This window comes from Anguilla anguilla, chromosome 12, assembly GCF_013347855.1.
Source record: "Anguilla anguilla isolate fAngAng1 chromosome 12, fAngAng1.pri, whole genome shotgun sequence".
NCBI lineage: Eukaryota > Metazoa > Chordata > Actinopteri > Anguilliformes > Anguillidae > Anguilla > Anguilla anguilla.
This window is the reverse complement of record NC_049212.1, coordinates 10,473,528-10,500,320: the sequence shown is the minus strand read 5'-3', so window position 1 is coordinate 10,500,320 and position 26,793 is coordinate 10,473,528. Positions and strand designations below refer to the sequence as shown.

Here is a 26,793-nt window from a genome sequence, read left to right as displayed (position 1 = left end):
TGCCTCGTGCTATATTAATGTATTTCATTATCCTCTGCCCCACCTACGTAAGGGGGAGGGGTGTGGTTATTTATGGACACGTGCTGGTCACATCGTAGATCATTTGAACATTTTATTGAGTTCTTCCGTTCTGTGGTACAGGCTGAAAGGAGTTAAGTGTATAAACTGTTACCTTCTAAAGACGCCGGCCAAGCAATGCTTTTTTTTATCGATCAGCTGGCTTTAGGCTTGCGGAAACGGAATGCCTGATGTGAAATTGCAATGAAACAACAAATATCATCAACATAGATGGTACACCTGCTAGCATTTGATTAACGAGTCCTTGAAAAAGCAAAGCAGAAACCAGTACAATTTAGGGTGACAAATGGCATTTGTTTGCTTTCCAGTTGCCATCACGGCACACCAGGAAATCGTATTTATATATTTAGGTCGCTTTGCTAACTACCAAAGCATTTTGGTGTGTTTGTTTTTACAAAGAGGTCAACAAACCACCTTTGGTTTTGTAAAGAATTCCTTGAGCCATCTTTCTTGTGGTCCAGTGCTGGAATATGTTAGCGAGTGGGAGGGCTGTCCAGAGTGCATCGGGGGAGAACTGAGCAGTTTCCTGTCACTGGGGAGGCAGAGGTCTCCCAAGGGCCATGCCCACTCTTGCTTTTGTTCACGAGGTGGGTGGGGGTGGAGGGGTGGAGGGGGGAGGTGGGGGGCGGCAGGTCTGCATTGTACAGTCATGACTGTAATGGCAGTGTAGATCATGTAGCTCGCTCTTGAATTCACAGTCTTTGTGGCCTACAATATTTTTTACCTCCTGTGTTGTTTCCCACCTTCCTCATGATACCTGTGTGGTTTTACACCTGTGAATTATTGCAAGACCTCATTGTTACGCACATTTTTGCCTGGCAGTTTTTTGATGAGCCAGCCGACCAGTTGGACTGAAGGAAATCTGGAAGCAAAATCTGCGTGTTTACTTAAAATAAGTGACATCCTCTTGTAATGGTAATGTAAGCTGACAAACTACAATATCCACCGTGCAGCTCTTTCACGGTTTTGAAAACACTGATGGATATTCAAACAACAGAAAGTTCAGTGTAAAATCAGCTGGGTGTACTTTTAATGTAAACGGAGTACATACGGTCCCTGTTTGTCTCGTATGAACCCTGCTAGACGAATTAACACTGCAACGTTAATCAGAAAGCAAGCTTGCATTAGTGTTGAAAGATAGCAGAGACTTGCAGCCGTGCCATTTCTTAATAAAACAACAATAAAGCTGAAATCCAGACTGGTTTCACCTGCCCTCATTTAAATAAGGCCTCTGCTGTGATGGGTTCCCTGTGTAATGGGTATCAGCTGAACGGAGATAGCACTAAAGCACTTAGCAGCCTCTATTAAAACCGCTATTGCATTTATCGGTTCTGTTAGTTCTGTGCTCTTACCCGAAGGGACCTGAATAACTGACATTCTTTCCCATTACCCCCAATTACGGATGGATTTGTGCCGAAGAGCCTCAGGTTAATTAGGGCGCCAGAGAGAAACCCCGCGGTCTGACTCAGAGTGCGGAGTCGAACCCGCAACCCCGCCGCCCCCGCGGCCTTTCCGCGTTAAACACGTCTGCGGCTCGAACGCACGCGCACACGCGCGGTTTAGCCCGTCTGTAAACAAGGTGGATTAACCTAAATATGCCGAAACCCGCAGTTTTTCTCGTGTCGCAATCGCCATTGCACGCCAAAGCTGTGAGTCAGAGTTCTCCCGGTTTGTGAGTGGATGACACGCCCACTCTTTTGTATGTGGGCGGGGTCCTGGGAGGCTGAGGGTCCTTTCCCGATAGCATCTCTGGCATGTCAGAATTAGTCAGGGTGAGCTTTATTTACCCATATCATAATTATCTGCTTTTTCCAGATTCAAGACTTATAAACGTCTCTGGGACATGATGTGCCCGCATTACTGAACAATCCTTCCTGTTACAACCTGTCAGAAAGTGCCAAAGATGGTGGTGTGTGTGTGTGCTTATGACACACCTGAGTTCTCTGTCTCCGGTTGAGATGTTTTGGGTCCGAAAAATCAGCATTTTATTTTTCGAGTAATTAAAAAAAACAAAAACTGGGACGAGCAGGTCTCTGGCAGTGCGTCTCTTGGTTAGCATGCGTGTGGGACACCGAAGCAAATCGAACTCCCGGGGGTGTTCCCGCGGTCGAAGGGGGGGCCTCGTTCGCACGCTGTGGAGACGTGGGGATTTAATAGAGCTTTTTTTTTATTCAGCTGGCAATGCCGTCCCGTGCAGATCTCAGTGGGGCTCTGCATGCATGCGCAAGTATGGTGCACTGTTGTTGCTCCTGGCGATGGTTGCCAAGCGCTACATGTGTGTTGAAATGATTGATGTTGCTGTCTGCTTATTTATTTATTTATTTGTTTTTGCATTCCGTGTTGATGCCTGGTCGTTCAGTTTTACACTCTTCGGTGTCTTTGTTTTTGCTTCTTCTGTTTGCCCCTGTGGCATTCCTCTAATCAATCTTTCCATGATACCATCTGCCAAATAAAGGAATAAAAAAAAAAAAAACAGTAGGACTTTTTTTGTAGACGTTATGCTCGACTTCGTTTGTTGTCTCTCGCTAGGGGCTTTGGGGAGCTAACTGCCAAAAGTCTGCTCGCCCTCCTCCTGTCAAAATCCAAAGTTTACTGAGACAGCGCCTTCGGGGAGGGGAGAAAAGAAACAGCCAGGCTGTACTTTCAGATACCCATAATAAGAGCCATCGCTACGGCAACCGCACACATCCCTTAATTTAGCATGCGTGGTGCGAGCCTGCGTTATCTTAATTGGCACATGCGAGTGGGCGGTCATCCAGAAGAGCCACCTGTGGCTATTATTATTATTCGCCGGTCCCACAGGAACATAAACCTGCAAGAATGAGGCTCCTCCCCCTTTAACGCCCCTGCTCGAAAACAGCGAACCACAATTTCCCAACGCTCCCGCCAAGCCCCGCCCTCTTTATTCTCCGCTGGGTGACAGAGCACATTGGGAGGCCTCCTAATGTTAGGAGATGGGTATGGACCCGGTCATTGTCCTGCAATAATTCATATCTGGAAAAAAAAATGCATTGTGTTCAGGTGTGCAGGTGCACTGCAGGTGCCGGGCTAGCCTGGGCGGGGCCTGGCCCCTGGGAGGGGAAGCCTCAGAATTTTGGAACCGTTTTTAAATAACAACGGGGACGCCCTGTGGTTGGTCGCGTCTCAGGTCAGGTGATAGTGACAGCCGCTTCCAAACAAGGGGGGGGGGGGGGATGTGTCAGTCAGCACACAGTGAAACTGGCAGCTGACGGAGCCTGCACAAGGACAGGACGCAGAGCTGCTGTTTTTCGGGGGAACGGAAGTAGCATGCTCGCTGCTTTCGGCGCGTGATATGTCATGGCGGTGATGGAGGCGGGGGGGGGGGGGGGGGGGGGGCAGGGCATGTTCACGTTGCCCTTGGGAGCGACGGGAGCGTGTGAGCGATGTCTCTCTAGATACGGTTGGACACCTTTAGTCCCTTTAGCAGCTGGCGATAGAAACCGGCCAGTTATTGGAAGGCGGTGGCGTTGTCTCGCGTAGCGTGGGGGTGGGGTTTTGGGGGGGGGGGGGGAGGCGCAATGTAGGATGTGCTCCGGGCTCGGAACGCTTGCGCTTCTGATCAGGAATCCACTGCCCTCTGGAACAGCAGACCGAGAGACCTACCTGGTGACTGTGGGATCAGCGGTGGGATCAGGACACAAGGTGGGATCAGATTTGGAATCCGAACACAAGGTGGGATCAGCAGTATTCTGGCAGGGCTTGGAAAGATGTAAACAGTTTCTCAGCCAACCAGACAACATGTGATGAAGTCCACCTGAATGATTCAGTGCTGGAAGCGATCTATGCTTTTCTGTAGATTTGGGGGGTTTTTTTACGGGGGGTGGGGGTAGAGGATTCACCCTCAAAATTTCATAATACATACACCTAAAGTGATTATTAAATGAAAATGTGATTGGCTTGTTTGGGTGTCAGTCACACAGATAAGCTTTGATAGGCTTTGTTGTGTGGCTGAGTGCAGTCGCTGTGAGGTCCCTGAAGCATGGAGTCCTGCTTATCCTAGTACTCTGTCATCCCTGTGTGTTCTGTGCCGACGATTTGGGCCATAGCTCCAGGATCGAGCTCTCGAGCTGCACCCGGTTCCCACCTCCCATTTACACATGCCAAAGATGTCTTCCACAGCTGTTTCCTGTCTGGCTTGTAGCGCCAGCACCTGTAATTACAAGCCTACCTTCATTTAACCCCCCCCCCCCCCACCCACAATCAGCTTAATCTGACCACAGTTACAGCCAATAAGATAATGCAATGTCGTCACCGCTATTGTTTAAGGGGTTCGCCGTAACAACAAATGATAAAACCAAGGGCTGGGTTTCAGAGCCAAAGGAGAGATGTGAGATGTGAGGGGAGGAGCGATGTAAGATGGGTAGAAAGCAGCAGAATGGGGTGATTCGTTTCATCTGGAAATCTCTTGCCTCAGTCTGAAGAAACTTTAATCCCTTGGAGAGGAGATTTTTGTGGAAAAGATTTTTTCCCTTGAATTCTACATCAGTGTACTAGAACTCCATTGCTTTCAGTTACCGGTAGTGATTGTTGTTACATCAGCATTAGAATGTTCAGTTAAGAACATTCTAATAACATATTTGTGATCTCTCACCTTAAAGGATTAAGGCCATATGCTGCTGATTGTGATGTCGTTTGTGGTGTTTCTGAAGCGGATGGAAAGGGTCGTGTTGGCCGTTAGCTTGTCTTGCACTGACGCCCCCTGTAGGGAGGTAAGAAATGAACCATCCAGCACTGTACGTTACTGAGCCATGCACCATTGTTGTTTGGAACCTGTTCTGCGGTTTCTTGCTAATAGCAGAGACTGACCTTTGTGTCAGTATGTTAAGGTCTTTTTGGGAATCCCGACAGGTGCTGCATTGACCTCTATGGAAAAGAGAAAGCCATTAAAGCCATTCAATCCAACATCCAATACGACCCTATCAGATTCCGCACAATATCCAATATCCTATGTTTTTCATTTAATTTTTCCATTGTGCGATGATGCTGATTTACTTCATCGTTGTTCCCGCTGTTAGGCTATCCTTGTGTTCTTGCTGTAGCACTGACACCCGAAACTTATCGTAGTCGTGCTGAATTGTCCCGGAATATGTGAGTTACTCCGGGAAAGGCAGAACTGTGGGATCAGAGGAAACGATGGGGCCGTGGTGATGTCATGTGACGAGCCGTCTCATCTTCATCCTGCACAATAATAGTGCTGAGGATTAAAGCAGGCAATCAGCAGAACTGATTATTATTATTATTTTATTATTATTATTATCACTCTTGATCTTGTTCAAGGGTACAATTTGCGGTGTGACTGATCCTCAGAGGAGAGTGGGCTGGGCCTCGATCAGCGAATCGCGCAGCTGGTCACATACAACGCTGGCCAATCGTGTGACAGACTCGCTGAGCTGTGGAAAGTGGGTGTGTGATGACACCGCGCACATTCTGCTACGGCTGCTCCGAATCAACCCGGCAGCCATGTTCATGAAGCGCGCGAGCAGGAGGCAGGAGCACTGAACTGGGATCAGTTTCACTCGTTCATCATAGAAAAAGGTCAACAGAAGGGGAATGCCAATCCAAACTCCACTCCTTTTTACTGTATGTTATACTAGCACTGGTTTCCACGGGGATGACCCCCTTCCGTGCAGTAAGGCTGTTCATTGGCTGAGGAGAAAGGGCCTCTGTGGTGATTGGTGTGGCTGCCTGGAGAAAGAGCAGAAGACTGGAGGCTGTGAGCAGGTGGGGATGGAGAACACAGTGAATAAACTCCTCGGTGGGATACCTGTATGGGTCCTACCCAGGATGCCCGGCAGCGGGGGAAAGACAAGCTAACGGCTACTGCGGACAAATGAAGCATTGACAGCAATTCAACAGGACAAACAAACACTCGCAACGCTTCGACAGGACAAATGAACACTGATGAACACTGAACTGAGCACTCGCATTGATTTGTGGGTGTTGTAGGAAAAGCTTCTCTTAGTTGTCGGTACAAGTCACTGTTTAAATAATGATGTTCTTGGTCGGTTACTAAAGGTCATTGTGAGGTGTGTTTATATCTGCTGGAGGCAAAGTCGTATCGTGAGAGCTGAAAAAAATAAAAGCAAACACTGAGTTGGTTCTGATTCTGAGTTTGTCTGAGCGTGCAATACACAGCACACTACACACCTGAAACACACCTCAAAGTCTGGGAGCATGGGTGAATCTGGCAGGTGATTGGAGAGTGGGAGTTTCTCATGAAGGGTGGAGCTACAGTGAGCTGTCAATCAGGGGCTAGTTTGAACAAATCAAGATGTTGTGCACCCCGCAGCAAAACTGGCAGAATCGCTGGCAGAATATTGTAGCTCCGTCCAATTTTGGCCTTGTGAAGCTTCGCTCCCATCCCTAATTGTGTGCCACCCTGCTGGCCCTCCCTGGCACTGCAGGCTGACCTGTGGTGTGGGTAGCAGCAGACAGCGGTGGGGCTGTATGAAGCGATGGCGGTAAGCTCTGGAGTCTGTCCTGAGGTCACACACCGCAGAAATGCACAACTACGGTTCGGACTGCTAGAGCAGCTTAAAATGCCCCCCCAACACTCCTAGCAATTGCCACCTCTTTCCTTTTTTGCCCCTCTTCTCCATCTCGATCCCCCTCCATCTCCATCTCAACCTGAAGCAGCTCTTTCATCCAGTGCAGTTCAGGCATGTTCCCCTGTGGAATGCGTGTGTGTGTGCGTGTGTGTGTGTGTGCCTGCATGCGTGCGTGCGTGTGTGTGTGCCTGCATGCGTGTGTGTGTGTGTTTTGCCTGCACGCCTCTTCAAACTGCATCTAAGCTTCCCCTTTCTCACTTGTTTGTCATGTCTCAGCACTTTGGTTGCATTTGTTTGCTGGGATAGTTGAGTGTGCAAACAGTGTAGCTGATTCGGGCACTTCTTGTCCAGGATGGAATGTTGAGGAAATGTAACATTTCACCCTTAAACAAAACTCCTTTAGCAAAGCTGATTAACTTTTGTCAAGATACTCAACTGTACGTGGTTGGTATGTAAATTGAAAGCTGTGAGATTTGACCTGTGGGAGAGCATCCGCCAGGAAAATACATAATGAAATGTAAAGAGCCTATTCACAGCACAGAGGGCCTGTGTGGGTGGAGAGCATCGCTGGCTAGGAAGCTTTTTAATAAAATGGCCATGGTTTCAAAACAGAATATCTTTGGAACTTCCTGTCAAGCACAGGAATTAAGTGATTAAACCGGAATGAACATTTATATTAGAATTCCGGAGTGTTGTTCTTCTTCTTTTGCGTGCGAAATCGCACGGAGATGTGCGGTGCGGAGGCGTGAGTCGTCTCAGGAAGACCTTGGCAGTGCGCGGTCTGTCTGCCGTCCCATTCAGGGGGATAAATATAAGGTGCTATTCAGCTTTCGTGATGTCTTCAAAACACCTCATGCCCATGGTTTATACGGTGTCACCTGACATATGCGTTCATGAATGCCTTGACACGTGTGACTCCTGATACCCGCATTGTTGCGAAGTCGTCATGAATACTCATTACCGTTGAATTATGAAAGCCTGACATTATCCAATTCAGCGGATGCTGTTCTCCTGTGTGTCCGCTCAATGGCTAGAACCTACAATGTAACGTGAAGTTCACGGGTTACGTTCGATTAAGCCATCCGGTCATACAGCCGGATCTTTACTGGAGCTGTTCAGGTTAAATAACTTGCTCAAGGTTGACTACAGCAGCACATCAACATCTTTGGAGCTGCAAGCACTGTTCTCTGTCACCTGACTGACACATACTCTGGCAAGGTGTTACGCTGGCAGTAGACAGCATGTACAATGCAGAATCATTTCTAATAATACCCTTCTAATGAAATATTACCAAGTTTGTCCAGTATTGGATATGACATCTCTGTCGAATGCCACCTGTATTCAGAGGCCACTTTATTCAGACAGCCTGAATTCTCTGTGGCGTGGATACAACAAAGTGCTGGAAACATTCCTTAGGGATTCTGGTCCATTCTGACTCGATAGCATCCCGCAGTTCTATTGGATTACTCTATTGGATTGAGATCTGGGGGCTGTGCAGTCCACTGGAGTAAATTGAGGTCACTCATGCCCATGGAACCAGCTCTTGATGATGCGTGCTTTACATAACATTACAGGCATTTAGCAGACGTCCTTATCCAGAGCAACTTACACAGCTTTTACTTAGCATTTACATTCCATCCATTCACACAGCTGGATATATACTGAAGCAATGCAGGTTGAGTACCTTGCTCTGTGGTACAACGGCAGTGTCCTACCCAGGAATCGAACCTGCGACCTTTCGGTTACAAGCCCCCTCCCCCTGCTTCTATCACACGTTATCTTGCAGGAAATATCCGTCTGAAAAAGGATAAACTGTGGCCTTAGTGGATGCGTGTGGTCAGCAACAACGCTTAGATATGCCTTGGCATTCAAATGACACTCGCTTGGCATTCAGGGTATTAATGTGTGCCAATAAAACATCACATTCTTTACATCACGACGAGCAGCCTGCACTGTTGACAAAACCATCGCACATCCGTGGATTCCTGCTGTTTTACCAGATTCTGACCCTACCATTTGCATGTCGAGATTGGTCAGACCAGGCAACGTTTTTCCTATCTCCATTCCTCCAGTTTTACTGATTAGGTGCCTACTGTAGCCTCACCTTCGTGTTCAAAACTGACAGGAGTGGAACCGGACGTGGTCTTCTGCTGGTGTAGCCAATCCGCTTCAAGGTTCTACACACTTTGTGTTCAGACATGCCCTTCTGCACAGCACTGTTGTAAACCGCTGTTATTTGAGAATTTGTAACCTTTCCGCTAGCTTCACCAAGTCTGCCCGTTCGCCCCTGACCTCTCTCATTAACAAACTGTTTTCGCTCTCTCTCACTCACTGGAATTTTTTTATCACACCATTCTCTGCGAACTCTGGTTTACATTAGGGCCTGAAATTCCCAGGGGAGCAGCTGTTTCTGAGATACTGAAACCTGTCTGGCACAGTTATACTACAGATAATCTTACTTATGTCGCATAGGTCATGCGTGCTGCACATTCTAACGTTTTATTCAACCACAACTAAACCTCTTCACCATGACTGGATGCTTTACATGTTGAGTTTCATCCACATGACTCACCGTTTGGAAGAGCAGGCTGGTTGTGTTAATGAGCAGGTGTACCTAATAAAGTGAAGCAGAGTGCTGTCTCTCTTTAAATTAGTTTCGCTCCTGCTGTGAAATCTCCCTGTTCCTTTTGGTGAAATCACTCTCACTAAAATTAGGCATTTTTACTGGTTTCATCATGGCACAGTGGCCCAGGTTTAAGACTATAAGGAACTTTTTTTTTTTTTTTTTTAAAGGAGGGGACATTTGGTCCCTGTGGTGTGTGTTTTTCTGAGCCTCTGCTGGGGTGTGAACAGTCTGCAGCAGTGGGGAGAAGGAGCTGGGCTTTTGATCAAAGGACTGACTCCCAGGGACTGCTCACAAAGCTAACCTAACTTAAATCTCCTTCACTGATTTCCTCTTCCTCCTCTTCTACCTCCTCATACTCTTCTTCCTTTGTCAACTTCAACCAGCGATGCAATTTGTCATTCAGTGCTGAATGGAGATCTGGGACTGCGGTGTGTGTGCTTGTGCGTGTGTGCGTGTGTGTGTGTGCGTGCGTCTGTGGGAAAAATGGATGGAGCGTCACGGTCATTGTAAAGTATTTGTGTATTTATGGGAAATGTTGAATGATCGCCGTGTCTTGTGTTTGATGCTCAGTCAAGTTCTTAATGACCATGTTTGTGTTTGTAGCGCATTTTCTTGAGCAAGATAATAAAACGCAGAGAAAAAAAAAGACATTCAGGCATAAATCACTTCTCTGTACTCCCAGTTTATTGGTGGCATTTAGTAGCCTGTGCACTGTAGGAGTGACAGCTAGTTAATAATCTGTGATGAAGGCACTGTTGATAATTCACTTCAGCCATCAATTTATAATTCTCTTAACCAGACCTGAAGTTGTACAGGTAGCTATTTCAATTCAGTTTTATTAAATAAATAGCACTTTTTAGAGAGACAGTGTCACAAAGGCACATTACTGTGGAAACAAAAAGGAACATTTGGCAAAAATGCAGGCCTGAACCCCCACAAAATTAGGTCAAACAAAAAAACTCCCCAGTCGGAAGACAAACACTGAAACGCTGGAGGAAAAAACTCCCCAATGACAAGAAATCTATAGCCTAACCCGGCTACAGAGGGGGCGGCCATCTTCTGTTGGCTGGCCCAGGGCAATAGTAAATATCAGAGGAATGGTAGCAGAAATTAAATGAAAAATCTATCAGAGCAATTCATTAGTTGGGTTGGGCAGATCATAATCTAACATCATAACGGCCATAATGACTCGACGCCTTCAACACTCCGGTTACCTTCTCCTCCCTGTAACGTACTTTTCCTGCCCGTGACATGACGATATATCATACTGTGTAAAAATAGCACCACGCGTTCCGATAAGATCCAAATTATGAACGTGTTTAATTTATGGCGTCGTGAATAAGAAATCTGCCTTAAATATTTAATTCAGAGACATTAATCTGGAAAGAAACAGTTGAGCTCTTTAAAACAAATGTATGACTACACGGTGGAGCTATTTATAATACATGTATGCACTGCGGAGCTAATTTAAATGCATTTATGGATACCCTGCCGCAGTAGCCTATACTGTGGTTTTCGATGACTCCCAACTGGTTAAAAAAAAAAAAAGAAATAGGGGGGATAAAGCCAAATTCAGGTAAATCTAAATCTTTCAGCCTCCATGTCTAATCAGTCACTCAAGGAATCTGGTAGCTGCTACGTGGTGTACAGTAGCCTGTACCTGCTGGACCCTGTGCTAGATCCCCTTCTCCGATGAAGGGGCAGGAATGTTCTTGCGTGTTTAAATGCCGGAATCAGCTGTATTCGCTGCGTTTCTGACTTAAGCGTTTCTGATAATGAAATAATACCAGTTTTTTAAATATTATTTTTTATTTTATTAAAGCTGTGAAAGGACGACGGGAAAAAAGCTAATTCCCCCTGACAGAAACAGCAGTCACGGCCAACGGTTCTGTTATAGCTGCAGGGCCCTGCGTAGCTCTCAGACGCGCTGTGTGTTTTGTTGTGCTATGCCTTGTTTGTGCAGTCCTCTGGTGTCGTTTCTCCTGCAGTCGTCAGCATTTTACACAGCGAAAGGAAACCGCACTTCTGTTCCGCGTCCAGATCTCTCCCGTGGAGATCGGACTGCGCTGCCATTTCTGGATCAGTCTTCGCTGTTGTTTCTGCGGCTGCTTTTCGGCCATTACGATACCGGTGGAGCACCCTGTTCATTTATCTTTTGTCTACCTGAAATAGCACCCGTCGGGCATGGGCGTGACTCCACTTCCAGCGTCTTTTTTAGCGCTGATTTCCACGTAAACGGGTCCACGCTTTCAAATTCCCTGGTGTGGAGAGGCAATTTCCTGTGTGTCAGTGAGAGTGCTTGCACCTGTCAATCACTCAGTCATACAAATTTTTATTATCCAGAACTCATTGAACTGAGCTAAAATTGAATCCTGCTATTTTTTTTGCACAATTTAAGGGATTACATTGGCTACTGTATTTTCCTGAAACCTTCACTTTAGCTCCAGTAAGACTATGCTAAACTGGATGGAGCAATTCTCATTAGTAGAAAGTCTACAGTTGTGAACTCATAAAATAAAGAGAACTCCAGCCTCACTGAGCAGAAGCCGATGTAGACATCTAGTGGGATGTGAATGTAGGTTGAGGCACGTTTTGAGGTAAACAGACTAGGCTGACTCCAATATAGCTCAGGTTCTACCCGGATATAGCCTGGCCCAGTCTGCTGGAAAACTTTCACTTTTCAACCACTTGTAGCCGGCTTTTCACCTCATAGGCCTACATTGCTTAGTGATTTTTAATTACTTACTCAAGATCATTGACTCAATCTTTTCCCTTTCATTTTATACACACAACCAATTATGTGGTTATTGTCAGGAGCGTAATATCTGCCTGCTGACACTACTGTTTTTGGTCCATTTTAATTTTAATTTTATTTATTTATTTATTTATTATTTTATTTATTTATTTATTTTTGCTTTTCCCCACCACCTCCTCGTAATCCTCTTTGGTCATTATTGTTAATGATGAGCTACACTATAGTACAAATCTTTTGTGTTAAAAATATATCAGGCACACATTTTGCATTTAAAGAGTTGGTTCATGTATTGTTGGCTTTTTCAAGAGGAAGTATGGCCTAGCATTTGTTTGAAAAGTAATATAGCAACACACTGCTACAATCACTGGATAACAAAATGGTTTATGTTAATCCAAGTCTGCTGGTGTATATTCTACTATGATTGAGTGTACTTTTAATCCTTTGCCAGGGGTTAGAAAGTAAAAGTCCTGTGTTTCTTCCACCCATGAACACAGCCAGCTGATATAGCTAATTAATTCTTCCTCCTAGCTGAACTAATTGTACTAATGAGTGAATCCAGGTGATTGGAAAAAAATACGGAGGACTTTTACACAGTGCACAGTAGAATTAATGCTGAAAATTGTTGTGTGGGCCTGTGGACGGCATACGTTGTGTTGCTGTGGGAAATGACAGGCCTGGAGCAATTACTGAAACAGACGTTTCTGTATCAAAAAGGGACACCTTTCTTCTCCGTTTAGCAGTCTGTGCTAACTGAGTCTGTAGCCGTCTGCGGAGAACGCGAGGTTTCCGGTAGCTATTCTGGCCTCGCTCATACGGACATGGATATTTCCCCCTGAAACGTCTCATGGGAAGACCAATCCTAATTGGTACTGGAAGGGAAATCGTAAAAGTTGTTATGATTGCCAGCTGGTTTGCCCGTGAGGGGTTCTGTTATCCGCGGCATCTTCAGATAAATAGAGCCCACGGAATAGCACAAGTGCTGCAATAGCAGTAGCTGTTATTCAGAAATTTAGTGGTGGAAATGCTCACCACACCGGTTCAGCTGTCCATCTGTCTGTGATTCCAACCTGAGTTTTAGTGGGGAAGGGGGGGGGGGGGGCGGGGGGAAGTGCAGATTTTCCTCTTACTGTACGCAGCTGTCTGTGTGTCATCTTCCTGTCACTTTCAGCTAAGACGGCCGTGTCCTGTCCCTTTTATCCGAGCGGCTGTGGTAAGTGTGGCCTCTGCTGTGCTGGTGTTTTCAAGTGCTGCTGTAATTACCCCTGGGGTTCTGCAGCCGTCTTTCCCAGCAGCCTGTGTGTTAACAGTCCCGCTGCAGCAGAGTGTCAGCAAGCTTGTGTGTGTGTGCGTGTGTGTGAGTGTGTGAGTGTGTGTGTGTGTGTGTGTGCGCGTGTGTGTGAGTGTGAGTGTGAGTGTGTGTGTGTGCGCGTGTGCGTGTGAGTGTGTGTGTGTGTGTAATGTATGTGTATGTGTATGAGAGACAGAAAGATCTAGAGAGTCTGTGTGTATTGTTGACTGTGAGTGCTTGCTTGTTTGAATGTGTACATGTGTGTGCCTGTATGTGTATGTCTGTAGTGAGTAAGAGAACGTGTGTGTGTGTATATGTACACAACTACACATGCACGCACGCAGTCCAGAGCAGCCCTGCTGATTGGCCAGTGAAGGGTAGCCTAACCCCCCCATGTCTGTGTGACCTGGCTGGATGGGGCTATCAAACCCAGCACAGAGACTCATATCCACTAGGGCTCTGGATGGGGGTATCAAACCCAGAACACAGACCCCTATCTCCCAGGCCCAGGGCTCTGGATGGGGGTATCAAACCCAGAACACAGACCCCTATCTCCCAGGCCCAGGGCTCTGGATGGGGGTATCAAACCCAGAACACAGACCCCTATCTCCCAGGCCCAGGGCTCTGGATGGGGGTATCAAACCCAGAACACAGACCCCTATCTCCCAGGCCCAGGGCTTTGGATGGGGGTATCAAACCCAGCACAGAGACTCATATCCACTAGGGCTCTGGATGGGGGTATCAAACCCAGAACACAGACCCCTATCTCCCAGGCCCAGGGCTCTGGATGGGGGTATCAAACCCAGAACACAGACCCCTATCTCCCAGGCCAAGGGCTGTGGATGGGGGTATCAAACCCAGAACACAGACCCATATCCCCCAGGCCCAGGGCTCTGGATGGGGGTATCAAACCCAGCAACTGGCCTGCGTGTGCTCTGCCACCGCACTGACCCCTCCGGCCGGGTCGCAGCTGGCTCAGCCGTAACGTGTGTGTGTGTGTGTGTGTGTGTGTGTTGTTGCGTCTCTGTAGCCGTGGACTCGTGCCTGTCTGCTGTGTGCTGGCGGGGGTCACAGAACTGCACGTTACGCAAGCTCCCCCCCCCCCCCCCCCCCCCCCCCCCCCCCGTCACATGGTGCGAATGCCTCTGACTGCATTCTTTGTGTCCCGACCGGTGAAGGACGTGCCGAGCTGATCAGCGCGCCTTTGTGTGTTTGCACACATTCCTGTGCGTGTGTGTGTGTGTGTGTGTGCGTGTGTCCGTTTTTGTGCTTGTCTGTTTGCGCGTCTGTTTGTGTGATTGAATGTGTGAGTGAGAGAGAGAGAGACCGGGAGAGAGAGCGAGAAGGAGAGATTGTTTATGCTGAATGCCAGGGCATGACCTTTCACCTTTGCCCCTGAGGTCAGCTGTGCCATTTTGACTGTGTGGTGTGTGCATTTCCCCCTTATGATCTGGAGGTTAAGATTATGTAATAGGCTTTCCTCTTCCCAGGCCCACGAGAACATGCCCTCCGCCTTTTGTTCACACCTTCCTGCTGAATTCTCCAGGAACGCTCAGATAAAAGGGTGTTTTTTCTCGTTCTCAGTGTTCTCTTGTGTCTTATCAGAGAGTTGAAAACTTTGTAGGGGATTTTTCTCTTTCTTTAGCAGAGCACCATTTAACGTAGTTAAAGCCGTGGCTATGCCGTCCTTCTGCAAATGGTGGCGTAATTTAAGGATAATAAATCCAGTACTCGTACCAATCGCTGTCAGGCAGTTATGCCCTCCAAGCCCCCCGCCCCTCCCTCCCCCCACGTGGCAGCCTATCATACGTTACATATGAGACTGATTGTGAAATGTACATGTGTGGCTTTTAGGAATGCCTGTTTGACACTGCGTGTAGGAAGAAAAACAGTGACCTTTACGTGCTTAGCGGTTAGCGTCACTGCATTTCTTCCTTATTGTCGTGTTGCTCTAATGATTAGCATTTAGCGCGTCTGATCCAGATAACAGTGTAAGCCATTCCTGAATAAATACATCTGTTAAGTGGGTAAAAAAACAAAAAAACAATGAGTTTACGCTGTACGGTCAGGGACGTCATAGACACACTAAGACCTTCCAGTGCTCACAGCGGGCATTGTGTTATAACGTGTATACGAGCACGTAACGTGTATATATAGACGGAAAACGCATCGGAACATCAAGGCGCAAGAACCTTGGGGGGGTGGGGGGGTGGGGGGGGGGTTCGTGGGGGTGGTGGGGTTCGTATGGCGCAGACTGGAGGAGACGGAGCTCGCCGCGCTAATTTAGGAGCGGCTGTAAAAGAGTCGCAGTGTCCCGGGACGGGTGACTGTGCGTGGTGACAGTGCTCTATTTCACGCCCCTGCATAATTCACGGGCCGTGTCTCCAGGGCGAGATTTATACCTGCGTTTCATCGCCATGAAAAATGAAAGTGCTCCGAGACGCTGGATATTAATAAATATCGCGTTTCATCCATTTTCTTTTTCAGTTTTGCTGGGGACCCAGGGCAACCTGCGTGGCTTTGAGATTTCAGCGGGATTTACTGTGTCTGTACTGAAGTGTCTTTATTTATGCACCCTGCATTTATGTGTACTGATAGAGCCTCATCAGGAAATCAAGCCCAGAATGATCAGGGGTCTGTAACTAATGTGACACACAGTTCCCTATTAGCCAAATCAGCCAGTGAGACCTACTATGCCAGTGAGACTGACTGTGCCAGTGAGACTGACTGTGCCAGTGAGACTGACTGGGCCAGTGAGACTAACTGTGCCAATGAGACTGATGGGCCAGTGAGACTAACTGTACCAATGAGACTGATGGTGCCAGTGAGACTGACTGTGCCAGTGGTGCTGACTGTGCCAGTGAGACTGATGGGCCAGTGAGACTAACTGTACCAATGAGACTGATGGTGCCAGTGAGACTGACTGTGCCAGTGGTGCTGACTGTGCCAGTGAGACTGATGGGCCAGTGAGACTAACTGTACCAATGAGACTGATGGGCCAGTGAGACTGATGGGCCAGTGAGACTGATGGGCCAGTGAGACTGACTGTGCCAGTGGTGCTGACTGTGCCAGTGAGACTGATGGGCCAGTGAGACTAACTGTACCAATGAGACTGATGGGCCAGTAAGACTGACTGTGCCAGTGAGACTGACTGTACCAATGAGACTGATGGTGCCAGTGAGACTGACTGTGCCAGTGGTGCTGACTGTGACTGTGAGACTGATGCTGAGGCTGTTATGAATCCTCTGTTATGGATCTGTTAGAGGATCATGGATGTTCTTACAGAGTGAGCTGATTCCAGCTCTATTTTTCCCCTCTCTGTGGTGGGGCATAGCACTCGGGGGGGCTGCTGTTCCAGGATCGGACCTCTGTCTTCAGCAGCGATGCTTCAGCAGCAGCCAGCGCACTGAAGCGAACGCCTCTGTGAGAGATTTTATTCCACAAGCAGAATGAAGTCTCTCTCTCTCAGAGATGTAATTATTATTATTATTATTATTATAATTATTATTTTAGTAAGCGCGCGATACGGTCGCCACGAGCGCAGTGAAAGCTGAGCCGCCGGCCAAACCCCGCCGCTGGTTTCGCGTGGGCGAGCTCGTCGGATCTGGCAACCCGAGCCCCGCGATGTCATGGAAACTGACGAGGTCGCGACACCGCCTCCCGCTCCCTGCGCTGGGGAACGGTGGGACGGGAGCCCGGAAACGGGACCTGGACCGCGCTCCTCGCCCCCGTAACACGCCCCGATCCGTCCCGCGTCCTGCCGTTTGACAGCTCTGCTCCCCCTCCGGGAGGAGAAGGGAATGCTCTGTCCTTACCGCTCCCCCCCCCCCTTCCCCATCTCCTCTGATTGATTCCCCTGCTCTGAGCAAGCTGTGCAGACTGAATGGTGAAGACACAAGAACACCAACTTCTGTGTGACTGACTTAGGGGATCCTCAGTAGACGCAAGAGGTCTGTACAGGCACAACATGTTCTGTTAGATTGTGACCTCCCCCCCCCCCCCCCCCCCCCCCGGGAGCAAGATTTATTCCTCCCAGTGCTATAGGCCCAGAAAACCAGTTGTGACTTTGTAAAGAAATCAGCCAGTCAGAAATCAGCCAGTCAGAAATCAGCCAGTCAGAAATCAGCCAGTCAGGTGAAATGGACACCTCATTAAACCCATTTCAGGTCGAACATAGTTTAATACTTCATTACGGCTGCAAAAACAACCGGCTTCATAATGCAGATGATGAGGCCGTGGCTAGCTGGGGTTCAAATGCCACTTTCCACCCCTGAAGTGTAATTAGCGCTTTCTAGAGACTGCTTATCACATGGCCGTTTCCAGGTAAATGAGTTCTGCATTATTGGTTTTTATGAGCTGTTTTTCAGCCCCCTGCCTCTTGTTGTTCAAAGCGAATGAAGTGGCTCGGCGATGAACGGTACAGTCATTTTTTTACTGCTTTGCTGTCTGCTTTCGCGTTCAGCGTTTCATGGGAAATGTACGAGGCGAGCGAGATGAATCAGCTCGGACTCCGCGCATTCAGAAGTGCGTCCGTTTACGGAGTGAGCTCCCTCACACCCGACTCTCCGCCACTGCGTAGTTCAACCACAAAGCAGGGGAGCTCAGTTAACACACCTGCCTCTCCAGCCAGTGCGTAGTTCAACCACAAAGCAGGGGAGCTCAGTTAACACACCCAACTCTCCGCCACTGCGTAGTTCAACCACAAAGCAGGAGAGCTCAGTTAACACACCCAACTCTCCAGCCAGTGCGTAGTTCAACCACAAAGCAGGGGAGCTCAGTTAACACACCCAACTATCCGCCACTGCGTAGTTCAACCACAAAGCAGGAGAGCTCAGTTAACACACCTGACTCTCCGCCACTGCGTAGTTAAGCCACAGAGATGGAGAGCTCAGTTAACACACCTGACTCTCCGCCACTGCGTAGTTAAGCCACAGAGATGGAGAGCTCAGTTAACACACCTGACTCTCCAGCCAGTGCGTAGTTAAGGCACAGAGATGGAGAGCTCAGTTAACACACCTGACTCTCCGCCACTGCGTAGTTAAGCCACAGAGATGGAGAGCTCAGTTAACACACCTGACTCTCCAGCCAGTGCGTAGTTAAGGCACAGAGATGGAGAGCTCAGTTAACACACCTGACTCTCTGCCACTGCGTAGTTAAGCCACAGAGCGTGTGTCTGATGTGTCGGCTGCAGCGGTGGTGGGCGTGTTTATAAAAGCGCGTCCTTCGCCGAGCGTCGCTGGCGCGGGCGGGGTGGGGGCGGGGGGCGCAGACGGGGGCGAGCTGAGTAATGGCGGGGTAGCGAGCGGGAGACGGGGACTCGCTGTCCAACGGCGCTGCCCAAAAAAAAAAAGCGCAACCCGCTAATTAAAAGCGACAGTGACTAAGTCCTCTGTCTTGCCAAATTGCGATTTCCAGACGGAGACTGCGGGGCGAGATCAGTCAGCCAAGCGGCGCTCGCACATTAGACCCGTTCGCGTCTCTAACTCGGCGTTCCAAGCGAGCGGCCCGTCGCTCTGAAAGCTTTGGAGGAGCGGGACCGCTGTGGTCGACCTCTGGAGGTGAAAGCCCGCCCGCCCCCGGAACGGACTTCTGTCACCGGGGGGGGGCTTCCTTTGAGTTCCAACAGGACTTGGCAGCTGGCAAGAAAGGCACAGGAGAAATGCTAATGCCGGGTTTGTGGAGATACCAGCCAGGAGCAGGGCCCAACTACAAGAACTACTCCTGCCTTTGAGAGAGAACAGCATGCTCATCCACACACACATGCGCATACATACACACACACTCACACACCCACACTCATTCACTCAACCACACACACACACACACACACACACACACTCACTCACACACACACACGCACATACACACATACACACTCTCTCTCTCTCTCTCTCTCTCTCTCACACACACACATGCACATACATACACACACTCACACTCATTCACTCAACCACACACACACACACACACTCACTCACTCACACACACACGCACATACACACACATACACTCTCTCTCTCTCTCTCTCACACACATGCACATACACGCACACACACTCTCTCTCTCTCTCTCTCTCTCTCACACACATAGACACACACAGCATGTACAGCCTTGGCCTGGGCCTTAGCCTTTTACTCTGTGAAATAATCTATTCAGGGAAATAACCCAGTATAGATTTACCTCAGGCAGGCTGAGGTGGACTCGTCTGAGCGATCGATTTGATCCTCAGGAATCATCTCGTCCCGTGCGGAGACATGCTAGGCTTCTATAGGTCTACATAGATTGAAATCTTTTCTTGTGACCTTTAGTGTGACAGGATGACGGCACATTTGCTTCTGTGTCTTTGAGCGATGAGTGATTTGCAGTGGGCTGCAGACATCTCCAGCTCCAGCCTTGTGCCTTAACTTGAAGGGGAATGGGAGAAGCTCGGAATACTGATTTTTGCCTTTTGGAGCTAATTAGTTTGTTGAAAAAAATTGTTTCATATCACAGTGTATCCAATCCTATCCTCAGATGACACCACGTCCTCATGATGCATCATAGCACTTTGATCAATAGACTGATCAATACACTGATCAATAGAGAGCTGTTACTACCCCCCCAGACAGGCGGAAAGAGACACACACACCCACACAAGTGCGTGCACACACACACTCGGCCACATGCACATATACACACACACACACACCCACACTCATTCACTCAACAACTACACACACACTCACTCACACACACTCACACTCATTCACTCAACCACACACACGCACTCACTCACACACAAACACTTACTCACACACTCACGCACACACACACACACACACACACACACACACAATCATTCACACACCCATAGTCACTCACTCACACACACACACACACACACACTCACAATCATTCACACACCCACACACACACACTCACTCACTCGCGCACACACACACACACACACTCACACACGCACACCCACGTACATACACACACTCACAATCATTCACACACCCACAGTCACTCACTCACCCACAGACACACTCACTCACTCACGCACACACACTCACTCACTCACACACACACACTCACACACTCACTCACACACTCACACACTCACTCACACACTCACACACACACACACACACTCACGCACACACACACACACACGCACTCCGGTGGGGTTACTTCATGGCTGCTGACCTTTGACACGTTCACTGAGGAAGCTGAGCGTTTCCTCTGCTCTGGCTCGTGTTCGTGGGCCTCGCTGGCGTTTCGGAAATGAGACAGCAGGAGTCTGTAGCCTGACTGGCCTCCAAATGCAGAGGGAAGGTCACCCCCAGCTGCTGACCAGCAGGGAGGCTGGCGAGGGGGGGGCACAGCTTGTTGGTATCGCACAGTTTGGGTACACACTGTTGCGGTCGATGCGTATCACAGCGTGGCGCATTGGCTGGCTTGTAGCTAGGGAGCAGCAGGTTTGAATGTCAGGGCTGTCGTATTGTAGTCTCAGTGGACCAGAGAGGCCTCTGTGAACGTCCGAATGTGTAGCAGGACAAGGTGTTATGAACAGAAAAAAGGGTTCTTGACGTGTTTGAGAGTGTTTGATGAGCTGATTAGCCGTAGGTAATGAGCGGTGCACCCCAAACCCTCCCCCCTCCCCCCTCCCCCCAGACTCCCCTAGTCCGCGCTCCTCAGTCAGACACGGCCCCTCTGGGCGGTAGAACATTGAGACCCTTTGTGAATGTTGGGCCCTGCGTGTCTGTTGTGTGTGGTGACTGAGAGCTCCTCAGATACAGTCTGCTCCAGTGCGGTGTGCCTTGATAAGGGCCCGGGGTTTGCTTTGGTACTGAGGCTCAAGTGTGGCGACGTCCCTATCACCGAAACGCCCATTCCACCCGCCATAAGGACCTCGAAACGCCATCAAAGCACCTGACCCGACCGCCACTATGACCTCGAAACGCCCATCAGAGCACCTGACCCGACCGCCACTATGACCTCTAAACGCCCATCAAAGCACCTGACCCGACCGCCACTATGACCTCTAAACGCCCATCAAAGCACCTGACCCGACCGCCACTATGACCTCTAAACGCCCATCAAAGCACCTGACCCAACCGCCACTATGACCTCTAAACGCCCATCAAAGCACCTGACCCAACCGCCACTATGACCTCTAAACGCCCATCAAAGCACCTGACCCAACCGCCACTATGACCTCTAAACGCCCATCAAAGCACCTGACCCAACCGCCACTATGACCTCTAAACGCCCATCAAAGCACCTGACCCGACCGCCACTATGACCTCTAAACGCCCATCAAAGCACCTGACCCAACCGCCACTATGACCTCTAAACGCCCATCAAAGCACCTGACCCAACCGCCACTATGACCTCTAAACGCCCATCAAAGCACCTGACCCAACCGCCACTATGACCTCTAAACGCCCATCAGAGCACCTGACCCAACCGCCACTATGACCTCTAAACGCCCATCAGAGCACCTGACCCAACCGCCACTATGACCTCTAAACGCCCATCAAAGCACCTGACCCAACCGCCACTATGACCTCTAAACGCCCATCAGAGCACCTGACCCATCCGCCACTATGACCTCTAAACGCCCATCAGAGCACCTGACCCAACCGCCACTATGACCTCTAAACGCCCATCAGAGCACCTGACCCGACCGCCACTATGACCTCTAAACGCCCATCAAAGCACCTGACCCAACCGCCACTATGACCTCTAAACACCCATCAAAGCACCTGACCCAACCGCCACTATGACCTCTAAACGCCCATCAAAGCACCTGACCCAACCGCCACTATGACCTCTAAACGCCCATCAAAGCACCTGACCCAACCGCCACTATGACCTCTAAACGCCCATCAAAGCACCTGACCCAACCGCCACTATGACCTCTAAACGCCCATCAAAGCACCTGACCCAACCGCCACTATGACCTCTAAACGCCCATCAAAGCACCTGACCCGACCGCCACTATGACCTCTAAACGCCCATCAAAGCACCTGACCCTACCGCCACTATGACCTCTAAACGCCCATCAAAGCACCTGACCCAACCGCCACTATGACCTCTAAACGCCCATCAAAGCACCTGACCCGACCGCCACTATGACCTCTAAACGCCCATCAAAGCACCTGACCCAACCGCCACTATGACCTCTAAACGCCCATCGAAGCACCTGTTTCCGATAATCAAATAAAATTTGATTGATTGATTGACTGTTCCGACCGGCGTAAGGACTGGGATTCAGCTGGGCTCGTGGCGAGCTGGTGTGCGTCTCTGGCGCCGACGCTTGCGGCTGCCTGTGGGATTGGCGGCGGTGTGAACGGGCTGTACCGCGCCGTGGCGGTACGGCTCGGGGGGGCAGAGCGCGATACGCCGCGTGGGCTGTTTAGAAAGCGCCCGCCTCTGTCTCGCTCCCGTTCTCTGAAGCCAGCACCACTTCACATGCACTTCACAGTTTCACATCTCTTTTTCTCACTTACAACCTTTGCTTAGACATTATACAATGTTAACAGAAACACTTGCGACACCACGGTTATTATGGGCTGCTCTGGCGATACGGAACAGACTTTGTTTCATGGCTTATCGCTGCGTTGCCATGGTGCTACGTAAGCTCCGCCCCCACACATGCCCCTGTCCTCCTTATTATCTGTTTGTGTTTTGCACACAAAGCCTATCTCTTAAAGTCAAATGACCCCTCCCACACTACCCCTCCCACATCCACGCATATGCTGATGTATAGCATGCTCTCCTCCTGGTCTGCACGTGCCTGCTGGCTGTAGCCTGCGCCTTAGGTATGTGTTGGAGGTCACCTGCGCATATCTTATCTACAGCCATTCACTTTTGTTCCCCCTCTGACTGTGCATTGTGCTGTCGAGAGCTTGGACACCATGTTTCCCAGATAACAAGACCCTGAGAGACTTGGGCTCGCGTGTGCAGAGAGAGAGTACACAGCTGCTGCCCTTGGCTACTGACCCCTCTCATCGTCTCCGGAATTCCATCCCCCCCCCCCCCCCCGCCAGTCATCGCTAGCCCCTCCCCTAATCATCACAAGCCCTTCTCCTTGTCATCACAAGCCCCTCCCCTTGCCATCATAAACCCCTCTCCTAGTCATCACAAGCCCCTCCCCTTGTCATCATAAACCCCTCTCCTAGTCATCACAAGCCCCTCCCCTAGTCATCACAAGCCCCTCCCCTTGTCATCATAAACCCCTATCCTAGTCATCACTAGCCCCTCCCCTTGTCATCACAAGCCCCTCCCATGGTCATCACAAGCCCCTCCCCTTTCCCTGCCTGATGCGAGACGTTTCACGCGAACGTGAAAGGGAGCAAGGCTGCGGTCCTGATCTGGAAATACCCAGATCTTATCTTCTTGCCTTCTCCCTTCTTATCTCAAGTCTTCAAGATTGCTTCTAAAAATAATCCTCACTGGAGTTACATTTGTGTCTTTATTATGCAATAAAAGCTTTTGACACCGCAATCAAAAAACATTTTATTGAAAGCAAAAGTACCTTAACAGCTTTGAGATCAGATATTGATAGCCAAACTATTTGCATTGCCAGCAAAAAAATATATCGAGAGCAGAAACCTTTGGTCACGTTCTCAGAACTTCTGCTGTCAATGATATGGTTTTTGTTTGCATTTCAATTTTGGTTGTGTGTTGAAATGGTGGACAGGATCTACACGGAAGCGTAGGCGATGCGTCTCTATTGGACAGCCTACTTTGGAGTGACAGTTTGGCTACACCCAACTGGTCATTTGTATTCATGACGGTAAAAGTCAGTGGCCAGTGGCACACAAATGATATTTGTTCTCAGGTAGGTTTTACACCTATGGGTTACACTGAACTTTCTGTTAGCTTTTGCTATGTTTTCTGCAAGCTGCATGGCCAGCGAGCTGTTGAAACACCGTGGTGAGCAGAGAGAAAAGTCTCCAAACCGTCGCATTCACCAGTACTCTCATTTAGTATCGACATCGCAATGCAGCCTATGAACAAGTGCTGTGGTGTTACTCATTAGAGGTGAGGTACAAAAATGTGAAGGCATGTAACGTTATGCTCTCACCCATCGATGCCCTCAACTCTGACTCCGCTACAGTTGCGTCAGTGAAAGAGTGGACGAAAACATCTCAAGCCAGACCTGCACTGCGTTCGGTCAAGTTTAAGGAAGATTTTGTAGTAGGATTTAGTTAATCAACAACCTTAGTTGAGAGAGAGTCAAGAGATCGGTCGTAAGAAAAGCTGCCATACACGGTGGATCCCCTGGAATGAGATTTGGTAAATCCGCAGTTCTGCTGGATGTTCATTTTTCAAACAGAATCTTCTCTTGTGTTCACGCTTCGCCATGGCAACCACATCTGGGCATGAGCTCCCCAGGCACCAGATCATCCACAGTGCTTCAGTCGCGCAAGGAACAGCCATCAAATGGTGTGTTTCGGCCTTATTTCCAGCTCGGGCTGATCAGTATTATTCCTTTCTGGTCACTTTCTTTTTCTTTGTTTGATATTGACCTTTGACCTTTCTGTTAGACGTTTTTTTAGCCATCCTGAACTGCAGAGTGGTGTGAAAGCCGTTTCTCAGTTGAGTGCTGGCTGTATGTCTCCCCCGCTGCACTTCCAGGTCCATTATTCTCAAAGCTGGGCGCTCTTATATGTCTCCCAGAATAGAACTGGCTTCTGCTTAATTGTGCAGGACCCCCGTGCCCCCCCGTCCCACAGCCTCTGTTTAATTCTGCAGCCCCCCCCCCGTCCCACAGCCTCTGTTTAATTCTGCAGACCCCCAACCCCCCCCCGTCCCCCCGGTGCCTTATTCATCCACACATTGCACTTCTGGCCCTGGATCCCAGCCAAGACTACATCCAGCCCTTAATAAAACTAGTCTCTGGAGGAAACAGCCCCCTGTAATTGAAATCCAAATATTGAAATCCTTATGAATAATCTAATGAATATTCACGATTACGGATCACGGCATAATAACGGACGTTGGGCCGAGGTCGGCGGTTATGATGCGATGTCGGGGCGTGGCGCTGTTTGAAAGCGGTTCGGTGTGATGTGATTCAGCGCGCGGCAGGCCGCTCCAGGTTTGGTGCACCTGTTCGGGGTGCAGAAAGGCACCGCGAATACGGAGAACTCATCTCATCCGAACCCAGACGCGCGTCTGTCTCTGGCACTGGAGCACCCACAGTTTGTGCCAGCGCGGCGTGACTAATCTCCACAGTCCGCTCACCACGGGCCTCCTTCCGGCATCGCGGGGGGGGTGGGGGGGGGCGGAGCGGAGTGGGAGGGGTCGAGGGCGTCACGCCGGGGGTGTGTGACGGCTGTCAGCGTGTCACTGGGGTGTTCCCCCCCCGCGGTCGGTTCGGCTAATCGCAGGAAGCCGGGCCCCGGGGGGTAATGAGGGCTGGCCGGGAGCCCGTGGCGATGGCGGCCGCCGCGCCGGGGCCAGATGGCGGGAGCGATTACCGCCGCGCGCCGCTCCTCTGGCTCACGGGCTCCGTCCAATCGGCCGCTGACGCCAGGGCTGCGTCCTCAGCTCGCAGCTGCAGCGTGCCCGTGCGCTGCTTAAACTCCTGAACCCTGAACTGCTTCAGCAGTGCTTCTTCCCAACCGGAAATGCTCTCAAATTCCTGGCGTATGCTACGGCTAAATTCTTATGAGCTCAGTGGCACATTTCAGGGGTGCTGATCATATACGCTGGCACCTGAAAGTCTAAAGCTCAGTGGCAAATTTTCATTCTCCAAAAAAATATTTAGTCTCTTTGGACTCCCTCATTTCAAACGTCAATTGTTTTTTTCTTCTGTGTTGGCCGTAAGGAAGGCCGTCATGTACGTAAGTGAGAGGGTCACATTCAGAGTGTGTATCATTTTTGAATGAATGAATGAATTAATGAATTAATGAATTTATTTATTTGACTATTTAAAAACAAGATTTCGTAAGACTGCATTGCAAACAGCAATCTTTTTTTTTTTTAAATTGTGGAGGACAGAAACACAAGACAGCCAGCAGGCTTGTTTTCCATTGTGGTCCTCTGACATTCAAACATAGACATGACAAAACATCCAATACAATAGAGTTAAAGCAATACAAGCAGAAATGACAGAACAATACATTCACCACAGGACAGACAGCATAGTGACAGATTGGCAGATTATGTTATAAGAACAATGATGGTTGCACAGTATTTAACAGCTATCTTTTTAAGGATAACTTAAAATTATTCTCTGATTTCAAATGCACATGATTTCAGTAAAAAATCAGACCCTGCACCTTCAGTATCTGTGGTTGAAATTTTGTTCTGCTAAACACAGACTGTGTCATAAGGTGTAAGGACTTCAACCATCGCAGTATAAAAGGTTTCTAACAAACTATTGACTGATATAAGCAGTGCTCTTTTCATTTAGTTTTTTCCATTTTCAGTAAATGTGCCCCATTCTCCCAGTTCAGTTTTGTAAAACTCTGAGGTTCTC

General features: G+C 49.1%; 1 protein-coding gene across 5 annotated transcripts in view; it reads left to right on the top strand.

Moving 5' to 3' along the window:
* Positions 1-26,793, top strand: part of gdpd5b (glycerophosphodiester phosphodiesterase domain containing 5b) — a 78,833-nt gene that overhangs the window by 11,123 nt on the left and 40,917 nt on the right. The window lies entirely within an intron of this gene.